The sequence below is a fragment of the Rutidosis leptorrhynchoides genome, chromosome 1, assembly GCF_046630445.1.
Source record: "Rutidosis leptorrhynchoides isolate AG116_Rl617_1_P2 chromosome 1, CSIRO_AGI_Rlap_v1, whole genome shotgun sequence".
Lineage (NCBI taxonomy): Eukaryota > Viridiplantae > Streptophyta > Magnoliopsida > Asterales > Asteraceae > Rutidosis > Rutidosis leptorrhynchoides.
In genome coordinates, this window is record NC_092333.1 from 155547282 (window position 1) to 155555005 (window position 7724).

The 7724-nt window shown below is 31.8% G+C and overlaps 1 non-coding gene across 1 annotated transcript; it reads right to left on the reverse strand.

Moving 5' to 3' along the window:
- Nucleotides 1-7272: 7272 nt before the first annotated feature.
- Nucleotides 7273-7379, reverse strand: LOC139887226 (small nucleolar RNA R71). The gene has a single exon (XR_011773065.1). It is a non-coding gene; the product is annotated as a small nucleolar RNA R71 (small nucleolar RNA).
- Nucleotides 7380-7724: the final 345 nt, after the last annotated feature.

Below are 7724 nucleotides of genomic sequence, written 5' to 3' on the forward strand. Positions count from 1 at the left end.
GTAAAACAGCGAACTTTCAAAGACTGACATTAAGTTCAGCAATAGATACTAATTTTGACGACAAAACGAAAAACAAATGTGATGTAACAACAAGACAGAATGAACAAATGATGTGCACCATTTATCTTTCAACAAACAAACGCCAATATGTTTGAAAACTTTGGTAAAATTTAATCATTTTTCTACGCTACTCACCCTCAATAATTTAAATTGCTACCGATTTCTTGCAAATGAGGGCATTGCAAGATCGTAAGTGTGGGAAGGGGTTAAATTCTTTCGGATTTTTAAATTTTTTACTTATACACTTAGTTACCATTAAAAATACTAGTAACGCAGTAGTTGTATTAGAATCTAGTGCTCTCTGATAATAAAGAACAGACCTAGTCTTATATACTGACTACCCAATTCTAGTAAAAAAATTTAAAATTTTCAATTAAATGAACTCAAAATCATGTGTATACATATTTATGAACGATAAAACTAGGTGTTAACACCGAAATAATTGTTACCTCGGAAAGGACATAAATTGATAAACAACCCAAAATGTTAGAATTCATTTAAAATGGAATAGAGGAAAATAAAAAGGCAAAGAAAGGAAAATAAAAGCCAAGTGTGGAAAAAATTTACCAAGTTATTTAAAACATATATTACATATTTTTGTACAAATAATTGAAGATACTTTTGTTTTGAACAATATTAATCAGTTTTACCCAGTTTATTGTAATATAAATGGAATTTAAAAGGAAGTAAAATCTTTCGAGAAAAAGACACGCGCTTCTTGATTTAGGTTAGGAAGTTGTCGTCTAGACCAGTTGTAGAGTCTACGAAAAACCTTGAAAAGTTTTCTCGAAAATCAGGTAGAAATCCACGGACCTCAGCATCAAACAGGGTCGCCAAGTGGTCAGACTTATCCTAACCATGAGAGGATCTGTCTCGTACAATGGGGGGCACCATGCAAATTAGCTTATAAGACTAATGAATCAGATCCCCGGAAAGGATAATCTCCTTAAAGATCAAAAATCAGCTTTTAAGACTGATATTACTCAATCCTTGAGATTGACCTTAAAGATTGAGAATTCAAACTCATGGAATTCAATGATATCTAAACTCGATCTTGAACGAGAAAATATTTTGATCAAATTACAAACCGATTTGTTTTCTGAAAACCCATTTTCAATGCGTTCATTACCATTGAACGTAAAATCCTAGGAATTCACCTGGAATTCATTAGGTTACCTGAACCAAATCGGGTATCAACCGTAAGAACGGTGGTTGCATAGCATGGTCAAAGACAGGACCTTATGCCAGACCGAAAAACTATAGGGTGATCTTTACTATTGCTCCTACAAAGGATAGTAATTGCATCCGACACGATATAGACCATAATCAAAAGAATGTCACGGGACATTGCCTTAACAGTTGCTTGTTCAACGCTTTCCTTTACAACCGGACGGTAGTTTACCGAAAGGTAATATACGGAGCAAGTAAACTGGACGTGTTGCTTTCCCAATACAAGGTTAGTAAGTGGGTGACACAAAACCATAAGTTTTGAGCTAAAATTTTCAAATCAAAACGCACAAAAACATTTTGCAAACACCTGTGAAGGGTTATTCCAGAAAACTTGTCTAGGCTAAAATCTAGATTGAATTTTCAAAAAGATCAAATGTTTTCATAAAGATCCAATTTCCTAAAGGATCTAAATTTTTATAGTCATGTGGGACTGTAAACCACAACGTTACTATCATTGTTCATACCGCCAAATCGAAATCACTGATGTACAAAGTGTGAAGAATAAAGAAGTGATTCATGTATGTTTATATTCAAGTTCTATATTGCTTGAGGACAAGCAACGCTCAAGTGTGGGAATATTTGATAATGCTAAAAACGAACATATATTTCATAGCATTATCCTTCAAGAAAGACAAGCTTTTGGTTGCAATTGTTCTATTTACAAGTAATATTCGTTTAAATAATAAAAGGTGAAGACAAAAGACAGATTCAATAACTTGAAGACGTAAACGACCAAAAAGCTCAAAAGTACAAAGTACAATCCAAGAGGTTCAAATTATTGATGAGAAACGTCTAAAAGTTACAAGAGTACGAGCCGCAAAATGCAAAGTACAAGATACTAATTTGTACGCAAGGACGTTCGAAAATTCGGAACCGGGATCAGAGTCAACTATGCACATGAATATAATATAATATATAATTAATTCTTAAAATTATATATATATATATATATATATATATATATATATATATATATATATATATATATATATATATTACACTATATATTAAAACAAGAAAACAAAGTTATGTGAGCTGTCCTTAGACTCCATGTGATCGCATGGCAAATGCAAAGGAAGCCCATGCGATCGCATGGCCCCAAAAGTTTGGCCAGGTCTATAAATTTCGCGTGTTTTGGCCAGTTTTTATTACATCTTTTTTCTAATCTCTCTCTCACGATATATATAAATATATATTTTATAATATTAATTTTAATTTAAGATTAATAATAATAAGGTTATGTTAGCTAATGTTTTAATTTGTAAGTCGAAATTCTGTCCGTGTAACGCTACGCGATTAATACTCATTGTAAGTTATGTTCAACCTTTTTAAATTAATGTCTCGTAGCTAAGTTATTATTATGCTTATTTAAATCGAAGTAATCGTGATGTTAGACTAAATATTAAAGACAGGTAATTGGGCTTTGGACCATAATTGGGGTTTGAACAAAAGAACGACACTTGTGGAAATTGGACTATGGGCTATTAATGAGCTTTATATTTGTTTAATTGAATGATAGTTCGTTAATTTAATATAAAAATTTATAATTGGACGTACCTATAAATAACCATATACACTCGATCAGACACGATGGGCGGGATATTAATAAGTACTAATAATCGTTCATTTAACCGGACACGGGAATGGATTAATAGTTAATGGACACATTAAAATAGGGGTGCATTACATACAAGGACACTTGGTGTAATTGATAATAAAGTATTAAAACCTTATTACAGTTTAAGTCCCCAATTAGTTGGAATATTTGACTTCGGGTATAAGGATAATTTGACGAGGACACTCGCACTTTATATTTATGACTGATGGTGTGATGCCCCGTACAAAACCATCGTGTACGAATCATCAACAACAGGATCATTACAAGGTCATATACAATATGCGGTTTCAAAAGAAGTTTGCATTCATGAATAAAGGTGATGTCTTAACCAACATCAAATATCTTACAACAAAAGTATGCTTCAATGAATAGAAGCAATTAGTAATAGTACGGGACCCAATGGTCGTTACAAATCATTGTTTCAAAAGGTAACATAGTTTGAATGCAAATAAAACGTTTCATGCGGTGACAACTGATAGTGCTCCAAATGAACATATATTTAGGCGCAATATCCTTCCAATATGTAAAGTTTTCAGTTGCAATTGTTCTATTTTCAAGTAATATTCGTTTAAATAAATAAGTGCGAAGACAAAAGAAGAAAAATGACTATTTGAAGACGCAAAGGTCCAAAACGCTAAAAAGTACAAGATACAATCCAAGTGGTTCAATTTATTGATGAATAACGTCTAAAATTGACAAGAGTACAAGCCTCGAAACATAAAGTACAAGATATCTAAGCATACGAAAAGGCGTTCGAAAATCCGAAACCGAGACATGAACCAACTATCAACGTGCGACGCAACGGACCAAAAATTACAAGTCAACTATGCTCAAGAATATAATATAATATTTAAATAATTCATCAATATAATAATAATATAATAATAAATATAATATTAAAAATAAAACAAGTTGATTCAATTCAACTGAATTGAATTCGGAGTGAAATTCAATTATATGCAACATGTCATATTTTTATACTCATCAACAAACTTTCCACAAACCTACAGTAGCGTTATCTCGCCTATAAAAGGAGAAGCAAGCACAGAGCAAAAACACATCTTTTTCTTCTCTTATCATATGTATCAAATATCACTCCAATTAGTAATCTCAATTTGTAATTTTAATATTAAGTTAGGGATAATAATAAGGTTGGGTTAGTCGAATGTTTTAAGGTTTTGTAAGTCGGAACTCTGTCCGTGTACCACTACGCTATTAATACCCACTGTAAGTTATGTTTATATTATTTTCATTAATGTCTAGTAGCTAAGTTATTATTATGCTTATTTAAGCCGAAGTAATCATGATGTTGGGCTAAAAATATTAACATGGGGTAATTGGGCTTTGTACCATAATTGGGTTTTGGACAAAAGAACGACATTTGTGGAAATTAGACTATGGGCTATTAATGGGCTTTATATTTGTTTAATTAAATGATAGATTGTTAATTTAATATAAAGATTTACAATTGGACGTACCTATAAATAACCATATACACTCGATCGGACACGATGGGTGGGATATTTATAAGTACTAATAATCGTTCATTTAACCTGACACGGGGATGGATTAATAGTCAATGGACTTATTAAAATAGGGGTGAATTATATACAAGGAAAATTGGTGTAATTATAGTTTAAGTCCCCAATTAGTTGGAATATTTGACTTCGGATATAAGGATAATTTGACGAGGACACTCGCACTTTATATTTATAACTGATGGACTGTTATGGAAAAAAACCAGATGGACATATTGAATAATCCAGGACAAAGGACAATTAACCCATGGTAATAAACTAAAATCAACACGTCAAATATCATGATTACGGAAGTTTAAATAAGCATAATTCCTTTATTTCATATTTAATTGCACTTTTAATTATCGCACTTTTATTTACTGTCATTTTATTTAATTGCACTTTTAATTATCGTACTTTTTAATTATCGCAACTTTATTTATTGTGATTTTATCTTTCGCATTTTAATTTATCGCACTTTAATTATTGTCATTTACTTTACGCTTTAAATTAAGTCTTTTATATATATAATATTTTACATTAGGTTTTAACTGCGACTAAAGTTTTAAAATCGATAAACCGGTCATTAAACGGTAAAAACCCCCTTTTATAATAATAATAATATTTATATACATATATTTATATTTATACAAATATAGTTTTAAAAATATAGCGTTAAACTTGACTAGCTCCCTGTGGAACGAACCGGACTTACTAAAAACTACACTACTATACGATTAGGTACACTGCCTATAAGTGTTGTAGCAAGGTTTAGGTATATCCACGCTATAAATAAATAAATAACTTGTGTAAAATTGTATCGTATTTAATAGTTTTTCATAATAAATATATAACTATTTCGTATACACCTCTACGCACATCAAGTATTTTTGGCGCCGCTGCCGGGGAGCTCGTGTTTTTTTAAAATAAAAAATAAAATAAAAATTTAAAAATTAAAACGTAAAAAAAAGAATTTTTAAAAATATTAATTTCGTAAAAAAAAATTTTAAAATCCTAAAATCGTTAAAGAAACAAATAAAATTTTTTTGGGCCAAACCAGTTTAAACCTGCAATTTCAGAATTTACACATGCAATTTCGAATTTCAACAGGCAATTTCAGATTTTAGACATGTAATTCCAGTTTTAAACACGCAATTTCATATTTTCAACACGCAATTTCAGAATTTAAACATGCAATTTCAGATTTAACACATGGAATTTCAGATTTTAAATATGCAATTTCAGTTTTAAACACGCAATTTCATATTTTGAACATGCAATTTCAGATTTTAAACACGCAATTTCAGTTTTGAACATGAAATTTCGGATTTTACACCTGCAATTTCAGATTTTAAACATGCAATTTCAGATTTTACACATGCAATTTCAGATTTTACACATGCAATTTCGGTTCTGAACACGCAATTTCGGATTTTACACACGCAATTTCGGTTTTGAACATGCAATTCCAAATTTAAAAAAAACAAAAATTAAAAATATATATATATATAAATTTTTAAGATTTTGTCTATAAAAAAAAGTTTTTATTTTAAATTTTATTACCTTTAGATTTTTAGACTCTAGTCACAACTTTTAGTATTAAGTTTAGTTTTGCCATAGTTATTTATATACTTTTAGATTTTTAGGCTTTGCCGTAAAATCCCTTAAGTGCTTTTTCTTTAGACTAAGATTTAGGTGCCTTAAAATTTTGCGACGCCGTGTTAAAATCCCGTTTTTCGTTTAGAATCCCTTTTTAATTTTCGACGCGCTACAATTTTCTTATTTTTCGACCTTTTATTTTTCGACGTTTTTCGACGCACTCTTTTTCTTTCTTATTTCTCGACGCTCTAGTTTTTTAGGACATAGATTTTTTCTTCAAAATTTCGACGAAAAATTATTTTAAGCGGTTAAATTGATAGACATCCAAAATTTTCTGGTTCGTAGTAATAGTTGGATTTGTTAGTGGCGAGTTGTGGGCTTCCGATTTAAAGGGTCCTGGCTACCTGCTGCATCTATTGGCTATTCGAAACGTGGGCAAAATCAGAAAAGTCTATTAATTTGATAACTTATATAATTTTTATTTTCATAACTAATAGGATATTCTGTGAATGCACGGAGCAAAAACGTTCACCACCTTTCACACGTTCACCACCTTTCATACGTTCACCACCTTTTATACGTTCACCACCTGTAACTCGATCAAGACATCTAGCCAATAGTGTCGCCGTTGATTTTTCTTTAGAATCGTCATCTAGTCGACCAAGTACTCCAATTCAAATTTCCGATAATCCATTTTTTGAACCCGACCTCACAATTGAGAATCCGGAGGATATTCAGGGATAATTCAGAGATCCTGAACCACTAATCATTCCTCCTAAACCACAAATCACTCATCCAGAGATTGTCGAGGAAGAAACCATTAAGTCAGAATCCTTTAGTGATTCAGATTCAACAAATTCAATCATGAAAAATCTGAAACCTCTAAGTATGGAAGACCGAATGAGAGCTAAACGCACTGGCCAAGGTCATGCAATTACTCAACCAGACATTAATGCGCCAGATTATGAAATCAAAGGACAAATCCTACACATGGTAACTAATCAATGCCAATTTAGTGGTGCGCCGAAGGAAGATCCAAACGAACATCTTCGTACCTTTAATAGGATCTGTACTCTATTTAAAATCAGAGAAGTGGAGGATGAACAGATCTATCTCATGTTATTTCCCTGGACTTTAAAGGAAGAAGCCAAAGATTGGTTAGAATCGTTACCTGAAGGGGCGATTGATACATGGGATGTTTTAGTTGAAAATTTTCTTAAACAATTCTTTCCGGCATCTAAAGTCGTGAGACTTCAAGGAGAAATTGTTACGTTCACACAAAAGCCAAATGAAACTCTATATGAAGCATGGACAAGATTTGGAAAGTTATTGAGAGGATGTCCGCAACATGGTTTAGACACTTATCAAATAGTACAAATATTCTACCAAGGATGCGACATCACTACAAGAAAAGACATCGATATAGCAGCTAGTGGTTCCATTATGAAGAAAACCGCAACTGAAGCTTACAAAATTATTGATAAGACTGCTTCTCACTCACATGAGTGGCACCAAGAAAAAGATATCGTTAGATCATCTAAAGCGGCTAGAGCCGATTCTAGCCATGACTTTGATTCCATGTCTGCAAAGATAGATGCTGTTGAGAGACGAATGGAAAAGATGACTAAAGATATTCACTCAATACAAATTAGTTGTGAGTAGTGTGGAGGACCACATTTGACAAAAGATTGTCTCAGTAT